General features: G+C 36.2%; 1 protein-coding gene across 7 annotated transcripts in view; it reads left to right on the top strand.

Annotated features, from left to right (window-relative positions):
* Positions 1 to 18,121, top strand: part of PEX2 (peroxisomal biogenesis factor 2) — a 45,982-nt gene extending 27,861 nt beyond the window's left edge. For 4 of the 7 annotated variants that reach the window (XR_002434733.1, XR_002434734.1, XR_002434727.1 and 1 more), the window contains one exon: positions 14,600 to 18,121. The gene's annotated coding sequence lies outside the window, so the exon portion shown is untranslated. Of the gene's footprint in view, positions 1 to 1,400; positions 2,691 to 14,599 lie in introns of those variants that run through there. The other 3 variants (XR_002434728.1, XR_002434726.1, XR_002434731.1) reach the window with 3 other exon arrangements.

Genomic DNA, 21,181 nt, shown 5'->3' with positions numbered 1-21,181 from the left:
TCTCAGCCAGAACCCAAGCATAATCATCAGTTTAATGACATTAAGCTGTATAATATTGATAAACAATCATATAATTGTGTGTCTTCCTCAACAAATATCCTGGTACGTCTTTCATTTTTTTAATGTCCTTCAACTTTATATGGAACTAGGTATTGTCAAAGGAGAAAAAAAAAGATAGAAATTAATTGGCTGTCTTCATCTGTGAAAGTCGTTATTACTTTGAAGGTGCTGCAGAATTACTGAAGTCTTGTTTACTAACCTTAACACAGCTTGAAAGAACATTTCTCCGGACATGTATGAATCACTGAACTATTTCAGAGCAAGATCCAATCTCGTATATCTACATCCAAAAAAGTAGTATACAGTTTGATGTCGATAATACTGATGAAAGTCCTAAGGGAGAAAACTAATTTTCTAAAGACTATGAAAACAGCAAAGTTTTCAGATTCAGGATTTCAGCAGATTTAGTAACTACACTGTGCCTACACTAGCAAACTGAACCTGTCAGGACATATTCTTTTTCTTCCTATGGCCTTAGTATGCGCTTGCCATTTTTTGCAGCTATGCTCACAGACTGTACAGTCTAACTTATCTCAATAATAGATAAAAGTGGACTGAGGACTCATGCTGCCTTACACTAAACTCCATAGAAAAAGAATTTTGGTAGAACTTAAAGAGCTGTAAGAGGAGCATCAGCTCCAATTTTGACATCACCGATTCTGTAGAAGAAACTGTGAATCCCTGAGCTGATCCTCTTCCATCAGGGTGACATCTTCCCCATTCCAGCCTTAAAGTGTGATCTCTGGGACACAAAATTCCTGAAGGGCAGTCATGCCAGTGAAGACTGAGGCAAAGAAGGCATTCAATATCTTGGCCTTTTCACTGTCCTGGGTAACAAGATCTCCCATCTCCTTCAGTAGAGGGCCCACATTTTCCCTGGTTTTCCTTTTGCCACTGATATACTTGTAGAAGCCTTTCTCAGTGCCTGTGACATCCCTGGGCATATTCAGTTCTCTCTGGGCTTTAGCTTTCTTAACTTGATCCGTGGTTGCTCGCACAATGTCTCTGTTTTCCTCCCAGGGTAGTTGTCCTTGCTTCCAGATTGATAGCTTAGATATACAAAGAAAGGGTGAACATTGATGTTGGCATTAGGTCTGCATTTCTTGTGTATACTTTGAGATAAAGCAATGGACTAAGTGCCAACCAAAGCAAAGAGAACTGTTTAGTCCTGAATTAGTGTGGTGAAGAATGAGACATTGCACATTAGTAGTAATGAAGAGTGGATTTCTTCATGTGTATGTGTATATCTATTCATATCCTACATATAAGGTGGTTTATTAACTATTTTTTTAGGATTGAATGTTGTAACATCATAAACTTTCCTGTTCTTCTGAAAGCAGTGCAGCTGTCCCCCAGGGTGCCAGAGCACTTGAAAAAAGGGAAGGCCCTTGGCAACCTGGAACAATGGATTTACCACATGCAGCCTGGTGGAGCTGAAGAGAGCAGAACATAAAATGAAAGTTGATTTTTACTGAGGTATTGAAAAATCCAATTGAATTAAGTTTCCTTTCCTTTAGGATGCTTTTCTAGAGCTGTCTGTCTGAAAAACAATCAGCCTGCTAACTGCAGACTCCAACAGAACATGTGGGAAAAGATTTTTCTTTCTGTGATGTAGCTTGCACTGACATGTAGAATGAAGGCTTAATAATGTACTTTATCATTAGTCCAATGAAATTACAGATATCAACTCTTTTAATAAATTAAAGTTATACCACATGGAGAAAAGGATTAAACCACATACAAAATTAAGGCTATCTTCATTCTTCTCTGGTCTTAGACCCATTGAAATTAAAAGGACCAGTTTCAGAAAGTTGCTAGGAGACCATAATCACAAGTGTCAGAATAATACATTTTTATTTAAAATAGGAAATGTAGATTAATGAACATACTTAACAGATAATGAGTAAAGGTACTGAAAGCATCTATGTTCTATCAAATTTCAGGTGAAAAATTTAATTTATATGTTGAAAAGCCAATGTGAATTGAAAGTCTTCAAGGTAAAGCAAACTAACACAGTTAGAACTGAAGGACACATAAGTACTTGATTAGAAGCCTCTAGACGCAGCACTGAGAAGCACAAGAAAATTTTCCAGTTTGAAAGGCCAATAAGACTGAAAACAGAGAATGGGAAATAAATGATTTAGCTATTGTCATCTCATGTAAGCATTTTGTTGAAGCTAAGGTAAGATGAGCCAATTCCTTTGAAGACAATTAATAGATTTAAAGGTAAGCTACTGAAAAAAAAATGCTATATATACAGTGCATTCAAAGTAGAGAGTACTAAGCAATAAATTAAATCAAAGGCATGAAAAAATCAGACTAAATGAACAATTAACATATTAAATGCTGAATAAAAGGGTACGAAGATTTCTTAAACCAAATGTAACAGTGGTATCTACTGCTGTAGGGTCTCTTGATTTAATTTGTGACAACTGACAATTTAAACAAATATTATGCCCTGAAAATAAAAGCAGAGTATTTTCCATGTAAGATTTATGATTCTTGTGTTCTGGGAATCATATATTCAAGAATATTCTGTACTTTGGAATCTGGAACAGCAAGATATTTATTCTCCTTTCTCACTTTTAGATGTAAGAAATGAAATATAATAAAAAAAACTTACCATGATGACCACCTCAGCCTCATATCCGTAGCATGAAATATGTTCTTATTGATTCACATCGAAGACTTAACAAGGAAACAAGTCAACAAGGCCCAAAGTAAAAATAATATTAATAATACCAGAAAATTGCTTCTTATAATCTAAAATTTGAGGTGCTGGAGCAGGTCCAAAGAAGGGCAACAAGGCTTGTGAAGGGCTTGGAGAATATGCCCTACAAGGAGAGACTAAAGGAAGTGGGTCTATGTAGTCTGGGGAAGAGGAGGGTGAGGGGAGACCTCATTGCTCTCTTCAAATACCTGAAAGGTGATTGCAGTGAGAGCGGGGCTGGTCTCTTCTCACTGGTGACAGGTGACAGGACAAGGAGAAATGGCCTCAAGTTGTGCCAGGGGAGGTTTAGGTTGGATATCATGAAAAACTTCTTTACGGAAAGGGTTGTTAAGCACTGGAACAGGCTCCCCAGGGAGGTGGTTGAGTCACCATCCCTGAATGTGTTTAAAAACCGTTTGGATGTGGTGCTCAGGGACATGATTTAGTGGTGGGTTGTTAGAGTTAGGGTAGTATGGTTAGGCTGGACTTGATGATCTTTAAGGTCTTTTCCAACCTGAGCAATTCTATGATTCTGTGGTTCTAAAAGACTCCTGGAGAAGGCAGGAAAGGAGATATTGGTCCAGTATCTGGCTACTGACCACTCCTACTAGTAAAAAACAAAAACAAAAAACCAAAAAACATAGATACAGATCTTGCTAAGTCTTTTAGGGGAAAGCATCTGTTTACTAACACAACAGGAATCACAAAACTCTCTTGAAATAATAGTATTTTGAGTTAAACTGACAATTTCATTTTTAATGTGGGATCATCATCATAAAAACAATGGTAGTTGCGCTAGAGAAATAGAAAAGACAGACTTTTTTTTTTTTTACCAAACCATCACTTAGTTAATTCTAACTTAAATATTTCTAATAAACTATCATATTCATAGGTTTAATTCTAACTGAAGCATATATTATTCCTAATAAAAAACTGTAGTTGCATGCAATGAGAAAACATTCATGCCTAAAGCAATTACAGTGCAGGAATAATACATTTTTGGTGATGTTAGCTGAAATGACAGCTACTTACACAGGGAGAGCATAACCTGAAATAGCGTTTCACTTAAAAGCAGACTAGATTACTGTCATTTTAATTGTTGGCACTTATTTGAAAAATAGTATAAGAAAAAATTTAAAACTGATAGTTTTCTACTATCCAATGAATTAATGAAATAAGGGAAAAAATGTTTTTGTAACTAAGTAATAAGAATGGCAGGTGTGGTTTGTGTGCCAGAAAAATGTTCAATTATCACCAGTTCAAAAACAGTTTGTATTTCCAAATTTTAGAGTTCCTGCTGGATGAATTGCCTTTAAGAGTTCCTCCAGCTCTGTTACTTCTGATCTGAAGATACTTCTCCTCGTAAATTGAAAAGGACTGGGACTATATATTCCTTCCTTAAATAATGCCTTTATCGCCTACTAAAAAGAAAAATGAATAAGAAAAAAAAATACTGTTCAGTGTAGCTTGATAGAAATTACAGACTTAGATAAAATATATTTAATTGAACTTTGATAGAATCATTATTTAGTCATTTTTATACAGCATGATATTACTCGGGAATTTCTTTTTTTTTATTCACATTCTAATTTAACACCATGTCTTGAATCCTTATATTAAGGTATGAATTCTAAATTACTAGAAGTAATGAGTAATCAGCTAATAATTAGCAAACTTAATGAGTAATCAGCTAATAATTAGCAAACTTAATTCATTTGTATAATGTAAAGGAAAAAAACAAGGTAATGCACTGTTTAAATAACTGCACTCATTTTCTTTCTGCTCCTTCAATGAATTATTTGCTGTAACAGAAAACAGAGTTCTCTCTTAGGAATCTTCAGAAACCAGTTATCAGCTATATTTCATAGCTACTATATACGAAACAAAAATATGTTGATATTAGTGGTTTCCAAGAAACACTTAAGAATTTTATACTGTTTTTAAGCTTATTATACATAAGATTGCTAAATAATAAGCAAGATAGATGTGACTAACTCTTAAGCAGAAATGATCAGGCTCTAAAACAATATTCAATAAATTATTTCTGCACTTAGGTTCAAAGCAGTGATCCACAAGCCCACAGAATGTCTGGGCACCTCACTTTCTACAGGTACTTACATTGCTACAGAAAATTTCTAATATTCATCATCTAATATTCTGGTTCTAAATGTGACTCAAAAATACAGCTCTTTCAGGAGAGCAGAGCATGCAATTGCCTACCCTTAGTCTAAGATAATAGGGGATCTGTAAAGTAGCTACACATCTGCCCACGTCTCCTGAAAGGCCTGTTACAGCAATCATGCACCAGATTCTCAAAGCATGCATTTGTAACCATGAGTCCAGTATAATGCAGAAGGAGGCAGTGAGAGGTATACCTGCTTATTCACTTTTATATCTTAGCGTTCAGTACTTGAGGGGTAATAAATACCAACTTCCATAGATGTTGATGGGAACTTAATCTTTCAACAGTAAGAACTGATGGCATTCAATCTATCATTGAATGTATTAGGCTCTCTTCTTTCTCTACTAAATTATATTCTGAATGACTTTCATGTGAGAGATTCACCACAGAACCTAAAATTTCATTTTACTGTTTGTTTATAAAAAATGAGAAATTCTTATGTCACTATGTTCAATTCTGAGCAGTGACAAAAGACGAAATACTTCTTGCAGTCTTTCTTAATAGAGGCCAAAACTTTTCCATTTTTGCTTATCATACAACACTTTACTCACTTTCTAGTCCTGAGAGCAGAAAACAGTTCAGTATGTAGACCTTAATATATTACGTAAGAAAATTATCCTATTCTTGAACAACAAAATCTTCAGTTTTACACAGTTATTTTAGTAATTTAAAGGCACCACTTTTCTTGCTTATTTTCCCTATAGCTCACAACTGCAGTGCAGGTTATCACACAGGAAAAAGTAGAGTTTACATGAAGAGCTAAGGTTATCTTTCATATTGAAATCTTCTGTGTAGATATACAGCATGCAGTGTATATATCAAAGGTAAGTTGTGGTGTATACATGCACACACAGGCACTTTAAAATTTGGTGAGGACAGAGATTTGCTGTTCCACACAGCGAATTTGCTCTGAGTCTCTATTCACATCAAAATACCCATAGATGCATTCAGCATCTCACTGAACAGAGATTGGGGTTGCATTTCCTTCATTTCAGCTGAGCAGTGAGACAGTATAATAAAAGTAAATGTGTCTCTGTCTGCTGTTCCACTCCCATCTTCAAAGATGTTGACAGTGTTCAACTGTTACCTTGAACAGCATTTTTATCCTCCTAAACACTACATGAATTTCATGCATAAAACTGAGATGTATAATTTTATGCCTGTGAGACACAGAAAGAGTGACACAAAGAGAAACTGTATAGTCATACTCTGTGTACAGTGCCATCAAAATAGTTTAACACAGATCACCACAAGAATGGAGTAATGAAGCATACAGATCCATCTTAAGTCCTGTCCAGATATTTGAATTTGATACTGCTACTTGCAAATATTTATCTGTGAGGGATGGGAGAGAGGGAAGAAAAGAGAGGTTGTCAGTTGAGACTACGATTTATTCTTAGTGACAGCCTTCTATCAAAGTTCCCTATCAGCTGAAAGTCAAAGTGCAACTTCAAGGTAAAGTTAGGATTGATCCCCTTTTCTGCAAGGCACTTGGCTGTGGGGCAGACACATTCTGTGCCTAAGCAGGGAATCCTCTCAGTGGGCAAGGGGAGCCCCTGTCAGGGAGCAGCTGCTGGATGTCATCAGCCCTCCTTGTGGCAGCAGCGCTCTGACATGGCAGGCGTGGAGTCTGGAGCAGTAGGGCCACCCCCTGTACATAGAAAAGCAGCCCCTAGGGAGCGCAGCAACTGAGGAGGGTGGCAAACAGGACGGGCAGAAAGTTTGCCATCAACATCAAACTATGAGGAGGAGTCAGAACTGTGGAAGGAAAGGATGCCATCCAGAGGCATCTAAAAAGTAGGCCTGTGCAAACCTTATGAAGTTCAAAAAGGCCAGGTGCAAGGTCCCACACTTGGATTGGGGCAATCCCAAGTATAAATGCAGGCTGGGCAGAGATTGGTTTGAGAGCAACCCTGAGGAGAATGTCTTGGGAGAGTTGGTGGATAAAAAACCCACTGTGAGTCAGCAATGTGCATATGCAGCCCAGAAAGCTAACTGTGTCCTGCGCTGCATCAAAAGAAGTGTGACCAGCAGCTCATGGAGGTGAACCTCCACTTTTACTCCATTCTTTTAAGACAAGACTGCAATATTGTGTTCAACTCTAGGGTCTCCAGTATGATAAGGACATGGATACGTTGGAGCAGGTCTAGAGGAGGACCATGAGTACTTAGCAATAAATACTTCACACTAAAAAAATCACTGAAGGATTTGAGTGAACTTAATCTACGTTTTTAAAGAAAATGCTTATCTCTTAATCCATTATCTATTATGTTTTCTCTTTATCTATTAGTATAACTTGTTAGTTATATATTTCATGTCTAAAAAACAATGCAATTGAAAGAGCAGTCCTGTTTCTTGTTTTGTGTTTTTTTTTTTTTCAAGTCTTTCTCAAAAATGTATAATGGATTTTTGTGTTGGACGAGTAAAAGACTTTCTCAAAGGGCCGTATTTTCATAAAGTGTCGGACATGAGGATTCTGAGAAGTTCTTCATAGTGGGGTGCCTAAATCAAGATACATGGAATCCATGGTCACTTCTTAAAATCTGCACAATCTCATTTTAAAATTTTAATTTCTTTTTTTTTTTTTTTTGGAACTGCAGCCATCCTGTGAGTTTATGTTAGCAGTTATCATTTATAAAAACGTATGCTACCCAAATTTCACAAGTCCTTAATTACCCATCTCCTCCCGCAGAAACCATTAGCAAGTGATACATGATAAGCATTTCTTAAAATATAACATGGAATGCAAAGCAATGTGTCAACCTATTCAGAAACCATGCATATTTTGGTGACTCAGAACAATGTGCAGTAGCATAAGGAGATTAATAAAATTAAGAGTTCATATTCATTCCCAGTTCCAGTTGGTCTTATTTAAATTCTGGGCTGTCCTAAGGTTAAAAATAAGCCTTTCTTGTTTAAGCTTTTAAATTGTAGCTTTAATCCTTTGTCTCATTTAAATTTGATAGACTATATGCAAAGCAGATGGACTATAAATATTCATGATTTATTTATTTTGTGAAATGCTACCCATTCCAGACTAAAGAGGTCAGCAAAATGCAATTTCTTAACTTTCCACTGATTATTGAAATTTTTTCTACGCGACCACAAGAAAATATGTTGTTTAAGCTTTGTTTTAATGTTTGAACTCAGTATTTCTTCATAGAAAATTACTCTGGTAGGAAGTATTCTTAAGGAGACTGTCAGACTGGTACTAGTATTATACCCGGTGCAGGAATACAAAAATGGTACATTAAAGGCATAGTAATATTACCTCCTTAAGATTTTAGAACAAGTCTGGATGAAAGTATAATTAATTATATTAATCATAAGTGAAATAAAATTCTAGGTGTGTCCAGCATAAGCAGATCATGCCAGGATAATGCTGTATCTCTCTTGGCTGATGTAACAGGTTTTCTAGGCAAAGAAAATGCAGTAGCAGCAGCTAAAATATAATGGACATCAGATTTATTACAAAGTAATTCCCATAGGAAATTACTTGTTAAGTTAGCAAAGACAGACCAGTGCAAGAATTGTCATACAGGTAGGAAAAGACTGCAGCTAGAACTGTTAGGGGAAAATATGAAACACAAAATTGTTTGCAATGATACTAAGTTGGGATGTATTAGCACAGAAAAGGTCCAGACTATCAGATGGAGAAAAATGGAGAACTGAGTATAAAAGTAAGAGAGATGGGATGATATACGTATGATAGAAGGAAGTGTCATTTAGTACTAGTAGTAAGACTTCAGGGCTTATAGACTGGAAATAATAAAGAAGAAAAAGCTCACTACTATTAATCAGTCACATCAGATTTGTGAACCACTGATCTGAAGAGGCTATCAAAATGACAAATGTGATCTCAGGATGTGACAATTAAAGTATTTGAAGTAGAGAAAGGAAAACAATAATACTACGGTAGAAGGGTTAGTGAAATTTCACCTGAAGTTTCTGCTTACCGTAAAGCTGTAAAGAAATAAAAAGTATAGAGAACTTCACATACCTGTCACTTGAAGACAAAGGCTGTCTTTAGCTGCTCCTATTACATGCAAATATCTCACTTTCCTAAGCCTGTGTGCAGTGCCTAATGTATTATTAAAAAATGTAGGTAGTTCCAAAAGTAATGCTTCCTATTTGTTTTAATTGAAACTACAGCAGAAACAAAGAGCAAAATAATACTGTTTTATGGACCAAATGCTCAGCTAAAAAATGCTATTTTTCATCATAGTCACCACCATTAGCTATGCATTTCACCAGCAATGAACAAGAGTGTGCATGTCTTGCTCATAAAAACCTGCATGGTTGTCCAGAACATGACAGCCTGGAAGGTAGGTGAACTGAATGAAACCTGAGCTGTTAGAAGAATGGATTTCCATCCAGAGGAAGAGGGAAACTAGTCTGTCACTGTAACCTACCTCAAAGTGGAAAATGTAAAGCTGCGTGTCGAAAGTAGAGACTCTCACATTCAGATCAGTCACGCCATCCTCTGTCCCCATTTTCTCAAGAACAGAGGGTACATCTGAGCGATGTTCATCAAGCATTTTGAATTTGATCGTGAATAATGTAAAAGTTCTGGATACTTTTATATGTAATTAATTAAATAAAACAATATTCCAGGGAGTTGTAAATAGATATTTCTTCATAAAAATTAACATTCTCTCATACAGAAATATTTAAGAAATAATTTATGTTCCAGCCTTCATTGGCAGAATTTCAACACAATCTAGTGAGTGTTAGCAGTCCCAGCAAATATCTGAAAGCACTAGTATGAAGTGTTATATTTTAGAGCATGTTTTTATCAGGAAATACATCAAAAACAAATAATCCTCAGGCCGAAACTTTTAATACTGCAGAGCTTTTTCTCCCAGGAATCCATGAGAGATTTACCTCGATAGCTCCTATTAACACAAGTAGGAGTTGCAAGTCAATCCCCTATACATTATTTGAAGAACTTATCTCAAAGCGTGGCCCAAAGCAAATTTTTATGATAGCTTAGTACCCTTGGGAACAGGGCTTTATAATGGCAACAACAGAAAAAAAAAACTCTAATCTATACTTTAGTGATGGGAATAAGAGTACTGTTATACATTTTCAGTTATTATGCTGCTGAACTTGAACTCCAAATTGTTTCCTTCTTGAAGAAATATTTGGAGTAGTTTTATAGAAATAACTATTATAATGCTTTAAAGTTTCTAAAGTATTTTAATACTATCTCAGATTTCAACCTTTCTTTCCATTCCTCAGTCAAATGGCACGATATGTAACAACATGCATTATTAAAAGAAGTTATATAAAACTCTTGAAAACCACTATGTAAAACAACAAGCAGTCTTGTATGTATACCTTTAAAACAATGTTTTCCTAATATCTATACATTTAATCTATTACTAGCAATTTTTGCTGTGATAAAGGATCTGACTAGTTCTTTGGGTAATCATCTATGTTTTAAAAACTTCCAAAAGGAAATAAGAAAAAAACAAGGACTCTTAAGCTAAATGGCAGAAGTAAATGCTCTGGAAATTATCTCATCAATACTGCAGCCCAACATTTAAAAAACAAGGCTGATAAAAGCATCTAAATTAGAACTCTGTTTAAGTACGGATATTTAAAATCTTTAGACATGGTAAATGTTGCAGTTCGGTAGCTTTAGAATTTCTGCTGGATTTTAAAAAACAGTAACAAAACATTAACTCAGAGAAGGAGGTTCAAAGGTTCAAACTAGCTTTTTCATGGTTATGTGGTTACGTTTTCCAGAGTATTGGTGGAGAAATCTTTCTTAAAAAAATAATGGTGAAGCATGTCATTTTTCAAGTGGACAGTTTGTCAGCAGTTTACGGGCATTCGGCCTGGTTCCGTGGTGACAAAGGGGACAGGGGACCCACGGGCCCACACCCCAGGAAAAGGGAAAAGGGAAAAAAGGGTAGGGAGATGGCCCTGAGAGCAAAGACAGCGGCAACAATCTGAGGAGAAACAAACTAATTTACTAAATAAGATATCGGAATGCAAAACAACACACTATAATACAATATAATTACAATTTAAGCTGATTAATACAATACAGAGACAGAGAATGTCCCAGAATCAAGGTAGGCCTTACTCTACTACCAACAATAAGACGGCTGGAGAGCAAGGTGCTGCCAAGACGAGAGACGGCGGAAAAAGGGACGAGGTCTCGTGATCTGCAAGTTTTTATACTGTGAGCTTTTATCTTTTCCCTCCGGCTGGAAAATGGTAACAGAGGAGCAAAGTACCTTGGGGACTGTAGTAGTCCTTCTCTTCTGAGAACCAGGTACATTCACTACATGATGTTATGATGTGGAATACCAATAACTGAAAATCACAAAACCATGACACAGTTCTATTTACATAGTTTTTGCAATATCTTGAAAAAATTGACAGATTTGGATCTAGTCTAATTCTCTTGGAGCTCACACGCAGTAGTATAGTTTATAGCCTGAGAAATGCCTTGAAATTCTTCTCACTCAAAATCACAGAATCAGTGAATGGCTGAGGTTGGCAGCGTCCTCTGTAGCCAGCTGGCCCAACCCCTGCTTAGCAAGGACACCCAGAGCAGACTGCCTAGGACCATGTCCAGGTGGCTTCTGAAGGTCTCCAAGGAGGAGACTCCACATCTTCTCTGGTCAACCTGTACAGAGTTCTGTCATCTGTAGAGTAAATAAGGGTTTTCTCCAGAAAGAACTTCTTATGTCCATTGACTCTTGTCCTGGCACAGAAAATATCATGGCTCTGTCCTTTATGCACCCTCTCCTCATGTACTTATAGCCATTAAATTCCTGAAGCATTCACTTCTCCAGGCTAAACAGTCCCATCTCTCTGAGACTTTCCTCATCTGAGAGATGCTGTAGCCTCTTCATCATCTTCATGGCCCTTTTGTTGGACTCTCTCCAGTATATGTTCACATTTCTCTTGTACTGGGGAGCCCAGAAATGGACACAGTATTCCTGGCGGCCTCACCAAGGAAGGATCACCTCCTTCTGCCTGCTGTCAACTCTGCTTCTAATGCTAACTTTCTTTATGGCAAGAGCATGTTTTTGGTTCACAAAGGATCCCCTGATCCTTTTCTGCCAGGTTGCTTTCCAGCTGGGTGTACACCAGCATGTACAGGAAATGCTTGCTTTCTGAATATTCAGAAATCAAAGTGAACTCTAAATTGTGCATGTAGAGCAAGAGAAAATCTTAACTGAATAGAAAATGCAATCTGTGTCATATTGCAATGTCAAGTCTGTGCATCTTGGTGAAATCAGAAAGGACACAGGAAGCAAAAGCAGAAATGAACACTGACTAGATTCTATGAGTTCTCTCTGAGGAAGCCAGAGAAGAGCAACAAAGGTATTGAAGGATCACAGAGGTATAGAGGGTTAACAGGAACTGTCCTAAAGTAAGCTGGCTTTGGAATGCTGTTTTCTGCACACAAGACAGATTTATACCTAATAAGTGTTACACACACACTGTGAAAACAATATGATGACTCACAGGAGGAGCACTGGAAAAGTATCTGCCCATTGAGACATTTACATGCTAAAAGTATCTAAATATCTTTCAGGAAACAAGAAAAAGTTTGCAGAAATTAAGAATCTATAAAAATGATTAGCTACAACAGCAAGCTATTATAAATGGCATCCATGAGGTTAGAGGGAAAAGATTTAACACAGAAAAGTATAATGGAAAGACTAACCTTCTTAGCAGCCAGCTCATTAACTGCTGTCACTTCATCTAAATTTACCCATATATATATATATAAAATTCTAAAATGCACTACCATTGTTGATTACCTCTAAATAAACTGCAGAGAACTGTAGAAAACTTTACGTCATCAGCTACTAGAGGCTGAGGAATTAGAGATGGGTTGAGAAAAATTGTGCTTATTTGTATGAATTAAATTTCTACACCACTCAAATGGATGCTGCATTGCAAATAGCTTCTCCAAACCAATCCTAATAAAACACAGATTTAATATGAAAAAAAAAAGAAAAAAAAAAGAAAAGACATGAAATGTTTTACATTCCTCATAAAAATATATTGGGATGAGTCCAAGACTGGTCAAAACTATTCAAATTACTATGCAGTTATAACAGTGATGAATTTGTACGATTTGTCTGAAATCAACAAAATTTAACTGAAAATCAGGAAAAAATGAGATTGTGTGAGTGCAAACTATTTTCATCCGTTAATTCTAAATATAAATTTTATAGGAATTGGACACCTAGAAATATCCTGAGTAAATACACTATAGCAATACATTGTTCAATTCAATTCCACCTGTGAGAATATTGATACAGCTGTCTTGCTGTACCCTGCCAGTCATTATTGTTCTTAAATTATTTTAATCTGGGTTAATTACTTGTACAAGAAGATCGTATTTTGAACACAGGTAAAAAACCAACTGATATGTTTGGTTTTCTTTCAATAAATTACTGACTGACATCTTTGTCAAATGATTAGCTCTTGGTCATGATGATCTTAAGAGACCTTTTCCAACATAAATGATTCTATATACAAGCTCTACTTTGTCTAACATATACATAAAATGCTGCATATGTTCATCTTAGACATAGGTGTCTGCATATCTCAATTCACTTCCTTACTTATTGTAGTATTATCTTACAAAGCTTAATCTGTCTAGCAGGAAACTTAAAGATTCCAGGGCTTTTATTTAATAGTAACCATACCTTTTTCTCTCCTTCTAGCATAGTTGGCAGACAGATGAATGATTCAAGGTGTTTTTTCTGAATGAAGATGGCTAGTCTCTTTATCCATGAAGTGTTTGGACCTATACAATGTATCATACACCTCCTTTTTTTCTGAATTATTGCATTTACCTGAAAGAATATATAAACAGTTTCATTTCTCACTGTATTTACATGAGTGGAAAAATCCCATTGACCCTGGCTATAGTATCAAGACTATTTCATAATATGGCCATGTTCTGATTTCATTTACACTGCCTCTCCCCAGAAAAGCTGCCCACCAAGGGATTAAATTGAGAAAGAAACCTAGATCACTATAATGAAAGTCAGTGTTCATGTATATCCCATGCTTTTTGGCAAGGGAAAGTAAAGAAGCCTCTATCTATTTTGAATATATGCAATATGAGGTAATCTGCTGTGAGTTTTCTATATTCAAAAAAGTATTTTATAATTGCTTGAAACTTAGTTCCATTATTTCTTATGCCTGAAAAATTCCAGGTTATTTATTAAAACTTGAGGGCCCATCACATGTTAGGTTGCAATCAGTAAACTTGTACCAACTGATGTTATTCTGCATGTCAAGTTGTACTGATATCATTCTGCCTCTAGGATGTTACAAAGCACTAGTTTTTTTGTGGTGTTCTTTTCTACCTTCTTAGTACTGACTCAGGAATTGCTTCTCATAGCTATAGCAACAGGAAAAGCATTTCATATTCCATGCATTTCTAACAAAAGACAAAACCAAAAGAAATAGAAAATTCTGCACTAATGCACCAACTGTCACTGCATTGACTCATATAAGTTATGCAAACTAAATGAATTTCCTTCTGGTATGAAACTTGCATGATCTCTCAGTCATGTCAACTTGCTGCCAAATCTGACTAATTTAAGCAAACAAACCAACCAGCCAATCAACCCACAAACTATATTTGATATTTTCAGGTCATTTCAGAAGATACAGAGTTCATACAGACTAGTTTGGTATATGTATTTTAAGGAATAAGCTGGATATGGTCTTTAAGAGTTTCTTCTCAACACTGAGCGCGTTAAGGGAGAGAAGACCTTTTTGAAGGAAGAGAATATAACCAGAATTATCAAGGACAATGTGGTAAGTTTTATGGTGGATACTCACAAGGGACTGATGAGGCCAAGGTAAGTATTGTCCTTAGTATGCAGAAGCCAATTCTATGACTCTTCAGGGATCAGCTGTTTAAAGATGGTTTTGTTAATCTAATATATATTTACATATATCCAGAGACAAGAAAGGATTTCTGTTGCCATTTGGTTTTTGACAACTGGTCTGCTATTTAGTTCTCATACATTCTTTCATTAGTGTCTTGGACTTTGCAGGAAAAGAAGACAAGACAGCAGGAATGTGGTTTAACTACACTGTGACTTCATAAATAACACATCTGGGAGCCATCTGGCAATGACTCGTCCAATGCAGGTCATACTTCCTTTGTAATCCATACCACGTGGTGGCAAACTGCCATCAGCCCCCTGCCCTGCTAACTTGGCCTTAGCATCACTCCTGGGTCCATGGACCTCCTTCCCCCTAAAGAAGACTCAAAACAGAAAAAGGAGGCTTTCTCTCAAGTCTAATGTATCGACAACCTTGTTTCCAGTCCTCTGTTTCCTTCTCAATTCTGATTACAGTTGAACTCTTTAGTTAGTAATTTATAGTGAGGCAACAACTTTTCTCCTCTAAACAGATTCTCACGTTGTCAATGATTGCTTCCATTAGAGTAGCTAGCACCCCTTTCAAGTCAGAGAATTTGAACAGAACATACAGTTCAATTGAATAGATACTCCAAATGATACTTATCTGATTTTACTTTTCAGATAATTTATAAATCAGTCAGATTGCTTCTGTGATCACCTAAACTTTCTGGTGTAGTGTCCTGAAATCTTAGTCATTTGGTGTAACAAGATCTGGTTCTGCTTATGACCTCTCTTTCTTATCTTAGTTCTGCCCTTATTTTATCCTTCCATTGGATTTATCATGATTTATTTTGATCCATTCAAATGGCCTCTCCTTTATCCTGAATGAATCAGAGCTATCTTCTGACCCTATACTATAACACTTGGGTTGGGCTAATGCCTACCTGAATGCTAAACGACCAACTTCCCGAAAAACTAGCTTCCTGATGAAAGTCAAATGCAGATGATTAGCCAGACAATGTATTTACAGTCTAACACATCATTCTGAAAAATAGGCTGAATATTATTATTATAGAAACCATCCCCTCCCTACTCATGTTTTGTTTCAAGTATTATCTCTCACAAGCAGAGCCTTTGGGGTTTTGAGTCCAATGTCTTCTTTCACTATCATTTTCATTTCACATTAAGAAAAATCAGTTTACCGTGATAATGTCTGTAATGTATATTCTTTGACATTTGAAGTTAAGTATTCTTTCTGAATTAACTGTCTTCCACGGGAAGCAACAGTGGCAAAGCATCATCTGAACTCTGTCACAACTGAATAGTTTGACTCAGAAAATCTCACACTGCAATTAGTAAATGTATTTCATCACCCTTATCATTTAAAAAATATTCTCAGAAGGAGAGAAACCTTAAGAGGCAAAGATGGCTTTTCCTATTTTTTTCTGTTCTGTTGATACTTAAGCCAAGTCTCTACTTTTATTATATTTTGCCAGTTCTTGTGAAAATATGCAACTACCCCACCTCCAGACCTATTTAATGTTTGAATACCCACCTTACTGGCCATCAGAAAATTCTCTATCTCCTTCCCTCTTTGGTAGACTTAAAAAAGCCAGAGTTCAAGAAGTGTTTGGACAATGTTCTCAGAAATATGGTTTGAATTTTGAGTGATCCTCTGTAGAGCTAGCAATTGAACTCAATGATCCTTGTGAGTCCCTTCTAACTCAGAGTATTGCATGATTCTATGATTCTGTGATTCTTATTTCTCAGTATTTTTCACTTTTCCCTGAAAATCAAATTAGTGCAATTTATTTTTAGGGTAAACTTCATGAAACCTCTTTTGCCCTATAATCAATCTAACTTAAATTGTTGTTATGGCTGATTCTAGTCTTACCCTTCCTTTTTTTTTTTTTTTTTTTTTAATAAAAATGAGAGGACATTTCTAATACTACTTGTGACACAGCTGATAGGAAAGTGTCCATTTCAGAACAGCTTCCTGAAGTATTAAAGATACCGTATCTGTAGTTAATCTTTTTGAATATTGAGTCATCTTAATGACTTTCACAATGCTAACAGTTTTTGTGGGTATTTAATTTAATTTTCAGCTGAACTAGCTTAACGTGACAGTGAGTAGAAAACTCCCTAATTTTCATTTGTTAGCAGTATCCCAAACCTACTGGACACAAGAATATGAGAGCAGCAAACATTTTTCCTTTTATGAACTCTTACACTAAATAAAAAAAAATCTATTGTGGCTTCTTTTATACGATCTTAAACTTTATCCAGTCCACACATACTGATCCATTTTCATCATGTACTGTATTGAACAACCTGTGTATCTCTAGGTTTACTCCACCAAAACAGTCTAGAGTTTTTGCTAAAAGGTAGGATTAGGCTGAGATCTGCTTAATAAGGTGCTAGCTCATCAGTATATGTAACACAGTGGAAAAAAAAAAAAAAAAGAAAAAAAACAATGAATGGAGGCATCACTTCACAAGCTCCCAAACATAGTTTTACTGGTATAACTGACAGATGTCAGCAACTCTAGTCCTCTGGACACAAAAAAGCAGATAAACACATGATGAGCATTTCTTCTTCCTACAGCAGCTTTGTCTTACTTACACTGTGTATTATACATAGGCAGGTACTGAGAAGAAAGATCTTCTATGGATATATAGATACATATATGTAGGATCTCCACAAGAGAAACGACTCATTGGATGAACCCAAGAAGATGAACCCTCTGCTTCACCAGTCACCTACAGCACCCTCCTCTTGTCTCCAAGCTTGAGAAGAGGCTGACTGCCCATAGAGAAATTGTGCTGAGAAGATATGATATATAAAAGGCAGAGCCTCTGCTGGCCCGGAAGGTTTCCCCAGCAACTGAAGATGTGGACTTAGCTCTTGTGATGGGTAGCACACAAACTGGTTTTTACAATGAAAACATAAAAAATAATTCTTAAGCCTTTTGGTTCAGAAGATTTCTTTTGTTCCTAGAGCTTCATATAATAATATCGTTTCCTAATTGCTACTGAGAGAATGTGCTTTGAGTTGCAAACTGATGAGAGGAGTAATAATTAAGAGGGCATACCAAGTACATATGCCTTAAGCAAAAGTAATTTGCAATACTGAATTAATGTATTCTTTATCTATCAGTGATATTTGGTGCCACATTTGCTTCTGTTATTGTTTTGGGCATATTTATTTGTTCTGAATGATTCTGTCTCCCCTGAGTGTGTTATTTCCCCAATCTCACTTTCTTTTTTCTTTCTTTTTTTCCCTGAATAAATTTAAAAATAAATACGCCAGAAGAATGCCTCTCTGTGATACTCTGCACAAAACCAAAAGGCATTTTTTAAATTGTTATTTACCAGAATGACATAAAATGAGTACAACATTTGATAATCAACTGCTAAGATGGAAACTACTTTTTAAATTAATTTTACTAAAAAAAATCCTTTTCCTCCTAATTTTATCTATTTAAATCTTCTGTTCCACTATTTTTTTTTATAATTTTCTCATTATTTCAACAAGTGCTTTTATTATGAGATCATTTTAATTTATTTGAAGATAGCACTTTACCAAAAGATCTTCCCATAGATCTTTCCACTTTACAGACTGGCAAAGGTTAAAATTTCAACAGGACTTAGGTGTTGAAATACAGATTATTGCAACATTTGTGGTATCCAGCTTTCATCCCCAATTTCCCAGTGTGAGACACAAGTGAGCTGGGTTCTTAGTAGTTGACTTAAAGACACTAAAAGTGAGTGGAGAGTCCTCTACTTCAGCTAAGGTTATATGCATGTTGCCTGTACCACGTCCCTCACAGGGACATAATGCAGCGTGAATTTAGACTGCCAAAAAGTGCTTCCTTCTATTCTGGAGTCACATCTGGAAACCCTTTCCTGAATGAGGCACCTATGCCAAGTCAATCATTTCCTGAAAAATAAAATCTGTAGAGAGGTTTTGTTTCCATTAAACCCAGCTGCCTAGTGGTTAAAGTGTCTGACTACTACTACTACGTGAGGGGGTGTGGATGATCTATATTTAACTATGCCCCACTCAGAGCATACTCCTGTTTGTTGTCATACTATGCTATCCATGAAGATATGGTATGTTTTCGGGTAAAATTCTTGGTTGCTTTTAAAGCCTTTTTGTATAAACTACTTACATATTCACTTGGAGCAAGAAGTAGGAGCTGGATTTCCCTGGTGAGTGATTTAACCACCAGGCATCCTAACTCTCTCTCTGGCTTAATGAATATTTCATATTTTATTCTGTGGAACAACATATTATGCAATCATTCAATTAAACACTGTCTCATAATGCATATGCACAAGATGTTCTTCACTGAAGCTGAGAGGCTTGTTTTGTAAAATAAAAAATCCTGGTTTTCATTATTAAGCACTACATCTTTATCATTTTGCTGTTGAACACAGAGCTCACATTTGAAAGCAGAGTATCAAACAATCATAGAATCATAGAATCATAGAATATCATAGAATCATGGAATGGCCTGGGTTGGAAAAGACCTCAAAGATCATCAAGTTTCAACCTCCCTGCTGTGTGCAGGGCTGCCAACCACTAGACCAGGCTGCCCAGAGCCACATCCAGCCTGGCCTTGAATGCCTCCAGGGATGGGGCATCCACAAGCTCTTTGAGCAACCTGTTCCAGTGCATCACCACCCTCTGTGTGAAAAACTTCCTCCTAATATCTAACCTAAACCTCCCCTGTCTCAGTTTAAAACCATTCCCCCTTGTCCTATCACTATCCACCCTCGTGAACAATCATTTTCCCTCCTGTTTATACGCTCCCTGAAGTCATTATTGAAAAGATCACTAAACCATAGTCAGCTTCCAAAACAGAACGGAAAGATCTGGAGCAAGAGGATTGTAATCCTTCTCCATCACCTGAGGCATCTACGGAATGAAGCACCTGTTCTAAAAGACTTTGTAGGACAAAGCCTGCTTCTGGGGGTGGAAGACAGAAAATAGTTCAGAGAGCAGGAATATAAAATTTGGGTAATAAGAATAGCCATCTTGTGAATAGAAGAAGGATAGATGACGGAAGACAAAAAGGAGTGAGGAAAAGGGGAACAAAGAACAGAAATTTCATGGCTGAGAGACCAATTCACTACAAATACTTGCTTTGTTTTGTTATTTTTTTCATGCTATTTCCTCATTCTCAGAAAAAAAGGCCAAAGAAAGGGAAGGAGGAGAGGAAGAACTGAAGAAGGTAGTTTATCTGAGAAAATTATTTGCTGTTTCTCAGGAACACATTCAACCTGCTCCTCTTCCAGTGACCACTGGTGAAGTCTGGAAAGGCCTAAGAAAGGAAGATGAGTTGTAGATTTACCTCGGCAAGAAATGGGAATGTGCTTTAGGAAGAATCTTAGGTAAGAGATTGTTCTGTCCTTAGCCTCTCTATTTAAGCTATATATCCATTACTGGTGACAGACCCCTACTAAAGGATCTGATTCTCTTTTTGAGGAGTTTTCATGCATCAAAAATCGGATTTACATATGCAACAATTTAAAGAACAGTTATATATATGTTTTTCCACAAATATTTTGTTTATGAGGTAATTAAAGCTTTCTATTTTAAAATAAAGAGCTATATTAATAAGAAATTTTAACCTTGTTGAAGTTATAAAAATTGTGAGAATAGCATCAGCTAAGTGCAAACAGGAGTAGTTTTCATTCACAGGTGAAGAGGAAGGGAAGGCAAATTTTTTTAAATTCAGCTATGGTTTGCAGAGAGATACAAAAATATAACTTGAAAGTCAGTTTTCTCTGTATTTTAGCTGCTATGATATTAGTAAATGCTGGCATGAAATCAAGATCCATGCTCTTTAGACTTTCATTCCCTTACTACCTGCTTTAAGTCATATTTTTCTTTTTGAAGTTTGAAAATATTCTAACCTTTTGTTGTCACCTTCAGAAATACTCTGCTACATAAAGTTCATATTGATCCCATACATTAATCCTTGATGAGAACTCCTACACTGAGCTAGCTTGGCCAAACTTCCCATCCAAATAAAGTTATCCAAGGTCAAAACTGCTACTGTTCAAGTCATTCACTCAAACATACAAAGGTATACTTTCAAGACTTGTGAACTTGGACTAGTAATGCAGTAATACCAGAAGCTGTGAACTCTTTGTGAGCACTGCAGTTCAAGTTTCACAAAAATTATGAAGGGCTTCAACAACACAAAGTAAAAAAACCAACCGACCAAACAAACAAAAAAGCCCACAAGCACAGAACCCCACACACGTATATAACTTCAGTCAACATTTAATGAAATGTATTTTCTTTTGCGATAGTATTTCTATCTACAAATGCCAAATCTGAAACATTACTTAT

Source organism: Numida meleagris, chromosome 2, assembly GCF_002078875.1.
Source record: "Numida meleagris isolate 19003 breed g44 Domestic line chromosome 2, NumMel1.0, whole genome shotgun sequence".
Taxonomy (NCBI): Eukaryota; Metazoa; Chordata; class Aves; order Galliformes; family Numididae; genus Numida; species Numida meleagris.
This window is presented reverse-complemented; position numbering and strand designations above follow the sequence as displayed.